At 41.1% G+C, this 16,178-nt stretch overlaps 1 long non-coding RNA gene across 1 annotated transcript in view; it reads right to left on the bottom strand.

The window, feature by feature from the left end:
- LOC122806821 overlaps window positions 1–16,178 on the bottom strand; it is a 344,083-nt gene that overhangs the window by 313,432 nt on the left and 14,473 nt on the right. Inside the window, exon 2 of the long non-coding RNA XR_006365559.1 lies at window positions 7,960–7,995. This is a non-coding gene — a long non-coding RNA (uncharacterized LOC122806821). The remainder of the gene's footprint in view (window positions 1–7,959; window positions 7,996–16,178) is intronic.

Below are 16,178 nucleotides of genomic sequence, written 5' to 3'. Positions count from 1 at the left end.
TGTTGTCTGTTTTTATAAGGAGAATCCCTGGCCTGAGATAAAGTTTGAAAGATGTCAGAGCCTTTTGTACTGCCATCATTTCTTTCTGATTGATGTGCAAGTGAAGGTGCTGGGCATCCCAAAGACCTTGGATCCACCTACCTGCTAGGTGAGCGCCCAAAGCAATGTCTGAGGCAATGGTGGTGATGGTCTGGCCAGTAGGGTGCAGGATGAAGGGAACGCCCTTGTTCTTGGCACAGGTCTCTGCCCACCAGAGAAACTCGGCCCTTATACATGGGATCAGAGGAAGAGAAGTCTCTAGGGACTGAGAGCATTGGCACCAAAGGTTCTTTAAATACCACTGAAGTTTTCTCATGTGAAGCCTGGACAGAGGAATGAGAAGGATGCAAGATGCCATGTATCCCAGGGTTTGCAGGAACTTCCTTGAGGTGAGGTGACTTCTGGAAGCCAGCTGGCTAAAGTAGAGAGGCAGGAAGCTCTGCTTTTCTAGGGATAGGAAGGCCATTTTGGATGCTGTGTCTAGCACAACTCCCAAGAAAATGATCTTCCTGGTGGGGTTTTGCTTTGATTTCTTCTCATTGATGGTGAACCCTAGAGAAGACAGGTGTGATCTAACAAAGAGAAGGTCCTGGAGCAGCTTTTCTTTCCACTCTGCCTGAATGATGTAGTTGTTCAGGTAAGGGTAAATCTGTATACTTCTCTGTCTGCAGAACGTGATGGCTGGGGCCAAGCATTTGGTGAATGCTCTGGGTGCAGTAGATAAGCCAAAGGGCAGCACAGAGAACTGAAAGTGTTGTGATCCTGCTCTGAAGTGCAGGAATTTTCTGCACGATTCCCTGATGGGGATGTGGAGGTATGCATCTTTTAGGTCTAGGGTCACTAGCCAGGCATTTTTTGTTAGCATAGGCAACAGCTGATGCAAAGTTAGCATTTTGTATCAAAGGACCACCAGGGAAGTGTTCAGAATGGCTAGATCCAGGATGGGGTGCCAATTGCTCTCTTTTCTGGGAACAAAGAATAGTCTGAAGTAAAAGCCTTTGCCTGTTTGATCTGAGGTGACAGGTTCTACTGCCCCCCTGGGATAGAAGAGTTTGGACCTGTTTCAATGCCTCTGCCCACTGATTTGGAGGTAAGTCTGGAATTGGGATTTCGCCGAAAGAGAATTTGTATCCCTGAAAAATTATCTTTAAGACCCATTGGTTCTTTGTTACAGAAAGCCATTTTTCTTTGAAGAGGGAGAGCTTTTCTCCTAGTTTTTGGTGAGTGAAGGGAGGGCAGAGGGGAAGAGGGGGAGTCATTGTCAGTGTTAGCCATAGAAGGCTGGTTTAGAACTCCCCGCCTTTGGGATGGAAATGGTCCATTGTTTGCTTTTCTGCTGGCCTTGGGATAGGGGCCTTGATGGTCTGCCCCTGCAGGGCTTACCTTGGCCCTGTCTGCTAGGTGCAGGAAAGGACCAGTGCTTAAAGGGAAAGTTCCTGCTGAACCTGGGAGGTTGAACCTGAAAGAAATCTTTTACGGTTTGCATAGATTTTGCTTTGTCTTCCATCTTTTTAAGCACCTCTTCTGCTTTTTCCCCAAACAAGCACTCCTTATCTAGGGGTGCATCAATAAGTTTAGACTTGACATGATCAGGGAAAGGTTGTCTCCTAATAACAGATCCTGTCACTGCTGTCCTGCCAGAGGCTTCTAGGGCGTCATATCGACAGTGCAATGAGTGTTTGGCCACTTGACAAGCAGAGTTCAGTAAATCTGCTAAATCTTTTGAATTGGCACAGTCAGGAAAGGTAGAATTTTTTTGTTTTAATAGTTCTAAAGTGTGTTGTTGATATTTTAACATATGGAACTGGCAATTGAATGCCCTGATAGCTAAGGTTGCAAAGGTGTATACTTTTTTACCCCATCTGTCCAGAGCTCTGGAGTCCTTGTCAGAAGGAAGAGGATTCTTGGCAGAACTAGTCTTAGCTCCTTTAGATCCCTGGGTAATGACCTTTGGGTCTGCAGTAGGATTTCTGTACAGGTATTTGTGAGAATCCGGTACTCTGTAGTCCTGTCAGGTTTATTGGGAGCAGGAGGGAGGGCGTCAGGGCTAAGCTGGATTCATGAATGTCATTATCCACCACTTCTAAAATAGGGGGGATGGCCAGGGGTCTGTGCTGGGGCAGGTCCAGAAACTCTCTAAGTCTTTTCTAAGACTGCGAGAAGTCCTGATATTCCCATTGGAAATGTTCCCTGAGGGAGTGAATGGTTTTGCCAAAAGGAAAGGTCCTCTGGAGAAGAGGCAGAAGGGATGGATTCCTTTGCATCTGAATCCTCATAAGCAGTCAGGGGATGCTATTCCTCTTCAAAAACTGAATAGTCAGATTCCTCAGAATCATGTTCTGTCATAATTTCTGGAGAATGGTGCCTTTTCCTTTTAGAAGTTGTGGGCTAACTACCCCGGATAAGGGAGATGAGATCCTCCACCATTTTAAGCATTTGTGCTCAGAGTAGTGGAGCAGTAGCAAGATGGAGGCTAGAAGCAGATTTCCTAGGAGTGGCCTGGCTTCTAGGCCTGAGAGAATCTATTGATTTGAGAGAAGCGGTAGTCAGATGAGATGTCGTTTTTTGTCTAGATTTGGTAGTGCGAAAGGCCTCCTCAGAAGCCAGTGCCTGCGTCACGGCTCTGGACCCAACCGAGGCAGAGACAGGCAAAGGCTCAGAAGATAAAGAAGATTTCTGCGGCATACCAAACTCTGAAAGGGTGTCGGTAGAGGCCTGCACAGATATCAAATTGGGCATCAGGGGCTGCAAAAGCGCCTTACTGAATTCCGGAGAACTGATGACCTGCTTAGCTGTAGCTTCGTTAGAAGGCTTAGCCTTGTGTGGTCTGTCTCTATCTTTAGCTCTACTTTTTTTCGGAATGTCCACGGATTGCTGGCTGACAGATGCCATATTGGAATGCGAAGATGGAACACGAAAATAACTGTCTACAGTTCACTACGGTGAATGGTTCTTGCATTAAAGAGGGCACAGAACTGGCAACGGGGGATGTCGTGGTCTGAGCCTAAACAAGTCACGCAGTAAAAATGGAAGTCTCGGTGTGGGATCTGCTTTCCACTGGCAAGGCAATTAACTTTTTCGGACATTGGTTAGTCCCCAATGGGGTACTTAGCTTTAGACATTTTCAGCTGAAATTCAACTTCTGGTAGCGGCCGACCGGCACTCGTGCAAACTACTTCTGCTACAGGCTCCACAGCAAGAAAGACTGATGTAATGATGTCGGCTGCCTTGCTTTATAGCACTGATGACCTGACGTTAGACTACAGGCGACTGCAGCTGACGCAAAAAAAATTAACTCTGGTATTCGGGCCAGCCGAGGGCTACCACAGCAGGGATAACCCACAGGTGATGACTGCAACAGTGAAACATGAAGAACATCTCCATTTACCTGTACATGTTTAAATAACACTCCACTAATTTGAGGGTGGAGAAGTAAGTTGTTAGTACCATTAACTCAGTCACACAGATTGCCTTGTGCTGTACTTCAACAAAATAAAATGACTTAGACTTTTTTTGTCAATAGTAAACTGCACTGGAGTTATTAACCTTAGATGTTTACCTATGCAATACGTATACTTACATTAAGATGTCCATAACTGACTGGATTACATGTTACTGAGAGGCACAGGGTGAAATCTCATGATGGAAGACAAGGTTACACTACCACTGTCGATGTATAATGCACTGCACTGGACATATTACTAGTTGTTTATTAGCCTTTATAAAATATTCATTATGTCCTTATTTTCATTAACACTGCCAGATCTAGGTAACCAACAAACTATTATAACATGTCAAGTGAAATCCTGATGCTGAAGAAAACTGACCGACACTTGCAGGGTAAACTGTACAGCTTAAAGAGATATTGAGTTTTGTTCACATTGTTAATGATGCGTATAGAACATTTTTCATATATATGTAAATATCTCAAAAAAGTATCCAAAAAGGAATTCCTTGTCATCAGATGAAAATTTACATCTGACTAGCAGATGTGCTGATGTTATGCATGCAGGATGTATGGTTTCCAATATATGAAATGTCAATGATACTAGTGCATTGATGCAATGCCTTTACATGTGAATTTCATCACTGTAAACTGCGCAACAGTGTTCATACAGCATTTACTGTTCACACAACAGATAATTTTTGTTTGGTTTTAACTTGCTTTTCAAAAAAAAAAAAAATATGTGGAAAGTGTTGTTATTGGTTATTCTAATTTTAAATACTCATTCATGTAATGTTTTAATTGTCTGATGAAGCAGCAAAACCTGCTGCGAAAATGCTCACCATTAAAGGAATTTTTTATCTACTTGTTGTCCGTGGGTTGGTTCAACTATTGTTTGTGTTACATTGTTAAATATTTGTGTATACAATTTTATTTTTATAATTTTACATAAATGCTTTACGTTATTAAAGCCACAAACTCTTTCCCATAAGTGTGATGAGATACTTAATACTCACCTAAGCTACTGCTGCTATCATCTTAGGCAGATGAAGATCTGGTTAATGTCTTACCACAGGACATCTCCTCCAAAGCATCACACCTACCACAGCACTGCTGGAATATGAATCCAGCCACCTCATGTAGGATACAACCTACATATTTTGTTCTTACCACAAAAGATGTGTTCAAATCCTATTACACCACTAATGTCTGGTCTCTACACAAAAGTTTTTCTCTGGGAAAAAACAAAATGCTCCAAGATATGCCTAGAATTTTAACTACATTGAGAAAGTGTGGGTACTTCATGATGCCTCTCCAAGCCTAGACAAACTGAAAGAACCACCACCAACAGGGATGGAGCTTTAAATGAAAACCAGGGGACTGTGGTATGACTAGTGTCCCTGGAGGAGCCCAGTAGGGAGGGAGAGGAATGAAGGAGTGTGACTTACTTACATCTCTCGGGGGAGGGGGGGGGGGGTTCAGGCACTTGGGGACAGCAATTTCTCAGGCAGAGACCAGCAAATCAATTTCCTGCACCTCATGGATGGGGGCATAGCTGCTGGCTGAAATCATTCCTTGAAGGCATGGACCAGTGAGGTCAGCCCATTACATTTTCCCCTTCATCTGCTAAGCTGAATGTATGCAGGAAGGTTGGGACATAATTTCATATTAACCCTGATGAATGCCTTAATGACTGCCCTTTTTGACCAACTCTTGGCCTCTGTAATGAGGGAGCAAATGGTTGACTAGCTGGCACGGGGTAGACAATGTTATAGCAGCAAGATTAGATAACACACTAAAATGATTTGCCTGACTTTTGAAAAGGATTCTTTTTCTGAAGGGTGATTATAATTTCCCAGGCCTAGAAAAAAAAAAAAAGATGTAGAGAAGTTCAAAAGAAACTCAGAGAGGTCATCTACAGTGTGGATAGCATGGTCTCCTCTTACAGGTCAGCCATCAGATCCTGTGAAAGCTGATCAGGTAAATCCTCCCATTAAAAGGAAAATACATGATAAACTGTGAGCAAAGCCTTTCTATATAGGCAGTCATGCAAGTCTGCAACCCATCCATAATGTTAGTACAGACGTAATATTGGGATGCATTTAGCACATTCAGGAGCCTCAAAATCTTGACCACCACCTCGACCCCAGAACACAGCTGAGGAACACTTAGGTGCCTAATCCACTAGTGAGAACTACAATTTTGACAGCTGAGATGAAGAGTTTAAGGCCCTAATCCCCAGTGTGAAACAAGAAACATTTTCTTGGCATGCTCTCCAAGTTTTTAGACTCCTTGTGTGGTAAAGTGGGAAAACATTGTCATGTCTAGGCCCTGTGCTGCAACAAGATTATAGTGGCATCCTCCAAGGGATGTTTGGTCAGTTCTCTCTCTGCTCATAGATTTTACAGAAAGCATCCACCTTTTTGAGAGCCAAAAAACTAGAGCAGAGCTGTTTCTATTGTTCTTTGGCTTCAAAGGGTGTGGGTGATCTCAATAATATTCTTTTTACTGGCTAGATGTACACTAAAGCACTTCCAGGGGTCAAGAAATGAGAAAGAAACCAGAGACCAAACCTATAGATTATTTAATAAACCTTGTGGCTTTACAAAATGAGCTGTAATCTGGAGTGGAACTGTTGGGGAGGAGTCATGGTCCTTATCTGTTTCAGGAATTGCGAGCATCAGGTCCTCAGACTTCTCATAGAAGCTTTAATGGAAGTGTATGTCCCCCCATCAGCTTTAGCCAGGGCAAGATTATGTGTGCTTAGTGGACACAGTGGTTGAAGGTGCAGAAAGCATATGCCGTGTGTTAGGTAAAAGGAATCCTATGGTCCAGAGAGCAACAAGAAAACAGAGGCCAATACTGGGACTGGTTCTGGCATCATGCCGTGCCCATTTAGGGTATATTCACACATGCACAAGAATAGGTCCAACAAGTCCAAGTATCTGATATCTATGGCCAAAAATTGTTGTCTCTGGTGCAGTAAGACCCAGTAGGCACCCCTCAACTCAGATTATATATATATATATTTTTTTTTTGAGGTAGTGAGTGGAGACATGAGAAAAGTTCTCAGTCCCAAGTACAACCAACTTACTACCTGATAGTGCAAGGGGCTACTCCAATAGATCCGGCTATTTTTCAGGCCAGCTAACTAGCCGAACAGTAAAAAGACATCTGAAGTGCTGCTCCTCTTCAGTTTCCTTAGCCTCATACCTACCAAAGCTGGAGACTAGCACAAGCTTGAAGCTACACTAGCCAAAGATGGGTTTCAATGTGATGCAACAGGGGACATTTCAATAATGGACATACCCGAAGAAGGTCTGACAAGTCCTGCCTCCATTTCTTGGGTTATATTCATCAAGTTCAGCAAGTATTTAGGACTGTGCATGCAGCCCTGCAAGCTCTATCTATGTTGGGCCTTTCCAACTGCCACCATCTGCTTGGAAGACAGGCAAGTCAAAATCCCCCCCCCCCCCGATGTTGGATTCATAACTTATCAAACCAAGTTTTCATCAAAAATGGAAATCACTGAAACTGCACTCCCACCCAATTATTTTTTCAGTGGAAATGGAATTCAGAAAAATGACCTGCTGCTCCTAACATCTTCTGGGGTTATAATGACTATATGGTATTTATACCAATATTTTACATTGTGCTCTTCTAGTCGGGAGAGACAGTGTTGGTGCGGGTCTCGGCTCATTATCTGGATACCAAACAAGAATCAAGATCGTGCTACTTAAGACACCAAATGCAGAAACTTTTCTACTGAATGCCAAGAATGAGATCTGTATTGTACAAGCTGTAGCAAACAACTGGAAAGCTGATGGGCAGGGTGCATACACAGTGGGTGTCATTACATCATAATGTGCAACGCTGACATGAAGTGCCTGTGTTCTCAAACAATGGAACTTCAGAGAGAAAAAAATCTGAAACAGAATACAGGAAAGGATTACAGACCTACTAAGTAATAGCTCTGATTTGATATCACATCATTCCACACTGCTAATGTGTGCGGTGTGCAAAATGTTCATTTGTATTTGTTCAGCCCTTTGGCTGTATGTATCCAACCTCTCCATTATCTTTGTTAATGAGCACAGCTCAATGGGCTTCCTGTGTTTTTGGGTAACGTATCACTTCATTGTATTTCTTTTGGTGTGTGTGTGTGTATGTATGTATAAACACATGGAAAAAACAGGCATATTTCCACTTCAGTTCCGAAATCAAAATCTACACAACCTGTCACTTGCTTGTGGGTCAGAACACAATCATCTAAACTTTTGTGCAGTTGAGTGTGTATTTGTTTTATAGTTTTCAGATACAAACATGAGTTTCTTTTCTTGCAAGTGTACTAATATACAACACTTTGTCTTGCAGCTCTACACTTGTACATGGCTTCAGAGATAATATCTGATAATAGTCTGAGTAATACAAACTAACTTTGTTAACAAGGAAAACTAAAAAACTGTTAATGTTACCTTCATTACTTTCTGAAACTTTCAGAGGCTGCATAGCTGTAAAAGGAGGAAAAAAGACTTGTCATGTGATGATAAAAAAATCAAGAATTTATCTAACACTTCTTTATGATTCACATTTCTATTCAGTCTAGAAAAAAATATCAGTATTGGTGGTGGTGAACAAGACCACACGCTGTAAGACAATGACTTATCCAGCAGCACAGCACTACAGTCAAGTTGTACAACAGAATAAAAAAAACAAAGAGGCAAACCAACATCGCTGCAATAGTTAGCCACAAATCCACATTTCTTTACAAATCATACCAACCACAGAATATTATGTAATGCATTAAAAAATGAATTATGGTGCAATCCCTCCCCACACCCACATACAGACACACACATACGTGACATTCATGCACAACAACAATATTACTTCAGGTCATAAAATCTACGACACTAATATTAAAACATCAATATGTTGTAACGGGAGCGCTACAGAATCTTGAAAGCCCAAAATCCTGAAGACCAAAATCCTGACACCAAAATCCTGAAAACACACAGGATACCAACACTTACTATATTCCAGTACAAGTACATACAGAAACATATTACCCTTCAACTACATATAATTCAAATTCAAATATAACAACTCAGAGATTGCACTTCAGTACAATAAGTGCAATCCTGGAGTTGATATATTTAAGTAGCAGGGGGTGTGGGGGTGCAGGGGGCCTTGCCCCCCCCCCCCCGCTTATACTTGGAGAAGAGTAATACAGTTTGTGTTTTGTTTGTTTCTGTATGCACTTGTGCTGGAATATAGTAAGTATTGGTATTCTGTGTGTTTTCAGGATTTTGAGTTTTCAGGATTTTGAACTTTCAGGATTTTGGGCTTTCAGGATTCTGTGGTGCTCCCGTTGTAACGCACTATACTATGTTTTCTTGCCACCAATTCATTCATTCCAATATAACATAAGTTGTCCTGTTTCTGCTCATATACCTCACTCTTCCTCCTGAACATTATTCCTCATGTATTTTTCCCATTATTTTCAGTTATTTCTATGAAATTTAAGGCCTTACTATGTCTAGGCAATTTAAATCCTACATCCCAACTCAAAAGAATCATCCTTAGTTACAACCATTTGCTCCCCCAACATTTCTGTCAATATATTCTATACATTTTTGAGAAATTCTCTTACAGCAGATAGCAGAAATTGCTATTCTGTTTACAGATTTGAATTTAGCCATAAAGCTTGAGCAGCATAACTCTCAACCCTACCAAATTCCTCTGTATTTACCGGTTTTGAGGGCAAAATAATTGGGGTGCCACAAATTAATGAATGCCCCCCTCTTCGCAATTTTTTTATTTTTTACATTTTTTTACAATTCTGCATGTATGGCTGACATCAACACTCATCGCCAGTGTTTCCTGCAATGTCATCAATGTCCAGGCGTGTGCATGATAACATCAGCTTCGTGACGAAGACTGCAGCCTACTGGACATCTCCGTGACTCCTTCAGAGATTGTGGAGGGGAGAATCATCTCAAGAGTGATTGGAAGGGAATATAAGCAACCAGACCAGCAGCAGCAGAATTGCAGCAACCAATTCTGAAATTCTGCAGAAGAGTCCGGCTCTAACAGTCCACCCACACAAAGTGCCCATCTGTGTCTGCAGGATCACCAGAATGAGAAATTTTACTTTCTCCGATGGTCCAGATAAGTGAAAAATAATTTGAAAAAATACACTGCATAATGTATTCAAAGTTGATGAGTCGACTTTTAGAAAGTTTGTGTACTTCCTGTAAACTTTTCACTATGTTGGTTGGCTTCCTTGGGTTTGTTGTGTTCTGTTCGGCGAATCATTAACGTTGTCTGTCAAGTATTTTGCGGGTATCTGATGCTGGTAACATTAAGGGAAATTTAAGTTAGTGATGCTTGAAAAGTGATGGGCTTTTGGAGTGTTACGTTACGTGTAGTAACAGTTTCCAAAACTCTGTATTTGACGAATGGCCTGATGAAGAGTGTGGCAAAGTGCTGCTTTCTCTGAATGTCAGCCAGTGGGAGCCCTTCTGATCTCTTCAGAAATGGCAAGAATTTTATGAGGCAAGTCATTGTTGGAATTGTGAAGAAATTGTGTTGGCAAAAGGTCAGTGTTTAAAAATGAGATTTCTTAATGTGCAAGATGCCAGTTTCATTATTTCAGGTATCGTATGACACTGCCCCCATCTATCCTTTTAGGTGATGTGTGGCCCATGGGTGGGAGCCAGACGTGCTTTAGTAAAGCCATGATGTATGAAATTAGTTTTGTTAACAGTTTGATCCCTATAAGGCGTGACAGTTTCTCATCTTGTAATGGCATGTATAACCTTCGTTAATCATCTCAATATTACACGGATCCATGTGCGCAGTACAATCCTGTCATTTCTATCAGCATCCATACTCGCAGCCATTGTTGACAGTCAAAGAATTTCAGAGTTGCACTAGCATTCAGTTTGCTGGCTGTTAAAGACATGAATCTACAATGTTGACTGCCTGAGCTGAAACCTGCACACGATAGGCTGCAAAGATTTTCTTTCCTATGAAAGGCTTAGCAAGCTGCAGCACTGTGCATTTTAGTAGTCATAGAAACACAAATACCAGGAATTGAAATGCATCTAGTACTTCTTTGCTGTCTACCATTTCCCTGTGTATATCTGTTGTTAGTGTAATATCATATGTGTCTTTGTATCTTGGTACAGTGTATAACATTAGCAGGCTTTAACTTACGAGTTAAGTAGTTTGTTAAATGGATGTCACAAGCAAGTTGGAGTTGAATTTGAACTCAACAAGGTGTAGACAGCTTGGGGCTGCTCCAGAGTACATTGCTTCTCTGTTCTCATCCTACTATGTGAAATCTCTTGAGACAAAGCTGCTGAACATAGCTCTCAACCTGGAATCATCAAAAATCTGGACAAAGGCCCATGAAAAGTAGGTAGAACTGGCCAAAAATTGGTACACTGATTAGCATAAAAGTTGCATACATAATTATGTAACCCCACCCACTCCAGTGGAAATGTGGGATGTCATATGTCTTTGAATCCAAACATATCACAGTGAGGAAATGGGTCCATTTTATTGCAGCCCTTCTCAAGGGTGCTAGGATTCTTTCTTAATCATTGGTTTTGACTTATCAGGAGGAACTTGCCTTATTTAAGTTCTGTTGTATGGAATGAAGTATCTTGTGTAATGTTTACAAAGACTATCTTATGTACATGCTTTACACAGTACTTACACAAAAAACACACATGCATACATACATACATGGCAAGCTATACTACATGTCATGTGTAATATTTGTGTGCGTGTGTCAGTGTATGTACAGTACATCTATTATATATTCTCTGTTTTATAGTATATATATATTATATGTATGTATGTATTTACACACGTTATATCTTTGTATTATAACATATACATTATAATTTATTTGTATTATAATAAATTACACTTGTGTACAAGTGTGTGTCAACAGTCAACAACAAATGTATAAAAAAGAATATGCATATTTACTTCTATCTATAGGATACATTTCTATTTATATTTAACAATTATTACATTCATTATACCTATACATGGGTTATTTTGTATATACATCCTAATATAAACCATGGAGTTTAAAAACTAATTTACACACTATGCACAGTTCCTTGAATGGTTTCTGTTGAATTCATCCATGTCTCCTTTAAGGGTAAATCAAAGATTTTGCAATTTTATGGCTGTTGATTGGTAGACGAATATGATGTGCTGTATTTAGCTTCCAGCCTTGTAAAAAAATTTTTATCTGATGAAGTTTTGTACTATGAGATGAAAGCACTTATACTTGAGTGTTTTTATGTATTATAGGTTCATAGGTAGGTACTAGACTATCGGCCCAAGGGCCTAAGTAAGCCTAGCCAACAAGGTTCCCTGGCTTATGCCACCCAAGAAAGTTAATTTCCTGTACCCCTGTCAAGCAGAGCCATAGAAGTGATCCCCGGGGTGTATTTCCTATTTCCCATCCACTCATCAAGATTTTTCTTGAAGAGTGCTAATGAAGAACTTTGCTTAACATAGATGGGTAGCTTGTTCCAGAGTACAGGAAATCTCTGGGACAGGAATCTATCCCTCCAGCTTGTTCTGTTTATTTTGGTGGCAAGGTTTAGGTCCCTAGAGCATGTAGCTTGGAGGGATTGGGATTTCTTTAGGTGTAGCATGTCCAACCATGGGTTTAACAGAGCTTTATATGTTAGGCAGAGATCACCTCGGAGTAGGTAATATAATACTGAGTAAAGTTGGAGTTTTTTGAGTCAGTCAGTGTATGGCATCTGATTGAGGCCGGTAATCCTCTTTGTGAGGTACTTCTATGGCCTTTCCAGCTGCTGCAGATGTCTTGTGAGGTACATTCCAAAAGGGACATTGTACTCTATAATGGGTCTAATGAGTGCAGAGTAGAGGGTAACAATGACCTCTTTTTTCCTGGATGAGGTGTGCCACATAGAAGGATTTCCTGACTACTGTGGCGATGTGATTATCAAAGGAGAGACTACTGTCCACCTGGGTCCCAAGGTCTCATCACATATTCGGCATTAAGTAGACTGCCGTTTATGTGGTAGTTCATGGGTACAGAGTTTTTACCAAAGGGGATGACAATGCACTTTTTGGCATTGAGCTTGAGGCCATGCCTCTGACACCAAGCATCTGTCTCAGTGATGCCCTTCTGTATGATGTCCACATCATTTGGGGACTCGACTATGGCTCCTAGTTTGCAGTCATCTGCGAACTTCGTTAGCCAGAGGCTTTTTGTGTTAGCCTGTACTTCAGAGAAGTAGATACCAAACAGGAGGTGTCCCAGAACTGAACCCTGCGGTACTCCACTTGTCACTGGTTTGAAGTCACATTTGGAGTCTGCAACTTTTACAGTGTGGGTTCTGTCAGTGAGCCAGCTGGCAACCCATCTTGTGATGTAGGGATTTATACCTAGTTTAGTGAGCTTAACTATAATTCCAGAATATGGGGATGGTGTTGAAAGCTTTGGCGAGGTCAAGATAGGCTGTGTGCACCACCTTACCCTAGTTTATGGCTTTGGTGACTGCCTCAAAGAAGTTGATCAGGTTCAGAAGGCATGATCTGCCTTTCACAAACCTGAACTGGGTGGGGTCCAAAGTTTGGAGGTTACCAATGTCTTTGTTTAGGAGTTCCATGATGATACGTTCCATGGCCTTGCAGACCAGGCTCATCAGGCTAATTGTAAAAATTCTAAAAACTTCTAAATTGTAATTCTAAAAAACACATGCTTCTGGAGCGTTTCTCCCCGGGCCTCCACTGAAAACAGGATCTGTGGAACCTAGTCGGACTTTCCTGGTCAACAAATGTTAAATAAATAAAAAAATAAAAATAAAAAAAAAAATAAAAATTGGGCGAGAGTTCCCAGGATCAGTGGTGGCTCCCCTTTCTGGAGTGGGATAGCTGTTGCTGTGCGCCATTCAGTGGGCACAAAGCCTGATGTGAGACTATAATCGAACATGGTTCTTAGGTGGGGAGCCTGTTCGTTCTGAAGTTCATGTAAAATACAGCCTGGAATGTTGCCCGGTCCCATGGATGCTGTGTTTCTGGTTTTAGAGAGTGCAGCTTTTACCTGCACAGATGTGATTACAGGGACTCTACATTCTTCCTGTATAGATATGGGCCCTTTAGGGGGTGAGAGGGGGGTAAAGGTAGTACTGAACCTATCTGCCAGGATGTTGGCAATATCGGCTGATTCTGTAATTTTCATGCTGTTGTGCTGTAACTCAGAGCAGATCTGGGTGTTGCAATTGAGATTCTTCCCATAGCTATATCATGCTTTGTGGTTGCCCTTAGTATTGGTGGTGATTTTGTTTTCGTAGCTAGCTTTGGAGGATATTATAAGGGATCTCAGCTTCTTACTGAGGCTGACCAGGGAGTTCCTCCACTCATGGGATTTTACTCTCTTTTGCAACAGTTTCTTCCTTCTGTTGTAGAGTTTGTTTATGGCAAGGGACCATTATCCTCGGGTTTTACAGATTTTTATCACTGGGATTTGTTAAAACATTAAATACTTTTGTGTTGTGAGTCCGCAGGTTCTGATCCATGATTTTTATCTCTTGTTGTGTTTCCTGCTTTGGTTTTTGGATTTGTGACAGATTTTTAGACATATGAAAGAATTAGAAAGACTGCAAAGGTTCTTAACTAAAAAGACCACAGGCCTAAAGTTCATGAATTATCAAGACACACTGAATCACTATCACTTTATTCAATGTCTTATAGCCTTTGAGGGAAGATCTTAGTCTCACTACAACAGTAAAGACCTGATTGCCCTGACACTTCTATGCCTACTAGTTCACTGGCTCCAGAAGTACTAGAACCACAGACCTAACTCTTGACCAATCTCCTTCTTCTTTTGGCTTTTCCTGGCTACAGGTCACCACAGTGGATCACCCGTCTGCTCATGATTGGCAGTGGAGTTTTTACGGTGTCGAGTTGCCAGCCCGGCGCCCTTCCACAGAAGGCACACACACGCATGCACTCACACCTAGGGCCAATTTAGAGAGTCCAAGCCTCCTACAACATGTCTTTGGGATGTGGGAGGAAACCGGAGCACCCGGAGGAAACCCACGCGACCACAGGGAGGACATGCAGACTCCGCACAGAAGGCACCCAACCGAGAATCAAACCGGACAACCTCTTACTGTGAGGCAGCAACGCTAAACGCTGCACCACCATGGCCGCCCTTACTAACTCTTTACCAATATATAAATAAAATACAATAGGGGGACAGTTTATAACCCAGTGCCCCCTAATCCTCTGGAATAATCTTTTACTGCCTGTTAGGCAGTGCAACTAGCAACCTTCCTTTAAACATAACCCAAAAAGATTGGATGGGTATCCACATATTTACTCCAAGATTAATTGGTATGACCCTCCTGCAGAAAGGAGGTGTGGCCTGAGGGTAGTTGCAAGGCACAAATTGTCAGGAAACTCAACAGTCTTGGAATATCTATTGATCTAGCCAGTGTACATATTTAAAATATACATGCAAGGCATCACAGAAAAATAGCTAATAAAGAAAATAAAAACGTATACTCCCCCTTAAAAAAATAATGACATTTTAATATCTACACCACAAAAAAAACAGTATCAAAATGTGAGGAGTCATTGTGCTTTTCTACCCTATTATTGTAGAAATGTCTGGAACTAGAACAGATGAATCAGAACATACATAAAACACTTGCCTTATGATGATTTTCTCTTCTTTAACAACTTGAAAATATTCAAAGCATAAGTCTTAAAATGCAAAAAACACAGACTGAATACTCAAGGAGAAATGAGTCTCAGTTTATATTATGATCAGTGCTGGGGGCACACATATACCTCTTACATAAGGCTTCACCATGTGCAACAATTTCCATATCCCCTTTCTGTTTGCAATACAAATGACACTAAACTCCTGTCCTGCATACAGCATAAAAGTTATCTTCCACATGCAGATGTGATGCAGCTCCCAAAGTTAAAGTACATGAGAACGAACCAACTTGGTCATGGGATGCAATGCAGATTTAATTTATGCAATACATACTAGCTAATAAAGCAAAGCACTGCACTTTTAGAGAAAAAAAATTAACATGTGACTTTTTCATATTTTTTGTTAATAAAAGAATGCAAAAGATGTAAATTAATCATCACACATGCCCAGTTCTTACTATCTGGCAATGTTCCTTAAGGTAGTATATTTTTTCTATATAGGGCATATCCCCCACTTACTAGTTATGCAAGACATCTCGCATCATTATGAAGGGAAACATGTCTCCTTTACAGCTCTTCTTAATATAATCAACTCTGAAGTTCCTGCATCATTGCACCAAGGGGCAAGTTGTGTACTGTAATAGTTTTGGAGATGGGGGGGGGGGGGCACTCACCCAAACCAGCACATGAAAGTGCACATTCCATAATTTTCAAACTATTAAACTAAAGCATACGGGTCAGAAAATATTTCATATAACAAGGAGAATGTTACCACACACTGTAAAATAAATGTTTCCAGTGAAGTACATTTAGTTCTGGAAGCTTTTGTTTATGCAGCTTAGCTCCTGTACAAGAAATCTAACAGTGGTTTCTCAGCTACTGAGCCATAAACACTGGCTTTACTACTGCCACTGCTGTAATTATTGAAATCTAGATCACTAATTAAATTTGTTAAATGCCT

Source organism: Protopterus annectens, chromosome 7.part0 (assembly GCF_019279795.1).
Source record: "Protopterus annectens isolate FY-2018-M chromosome 7.part0, PAN1.0, whole genome shotgun sequence".
NCBI lineage: Eukaryota > Metazoa > Chordata > Ceratodontiformes > Protopteridae > Protopterus > Protopterus annectens.
The sequence above is the reverse complement of the archived record's forward strand: the minus strand, read 5'-3'. Positions and strand labels throughout refer to the sequence as shown.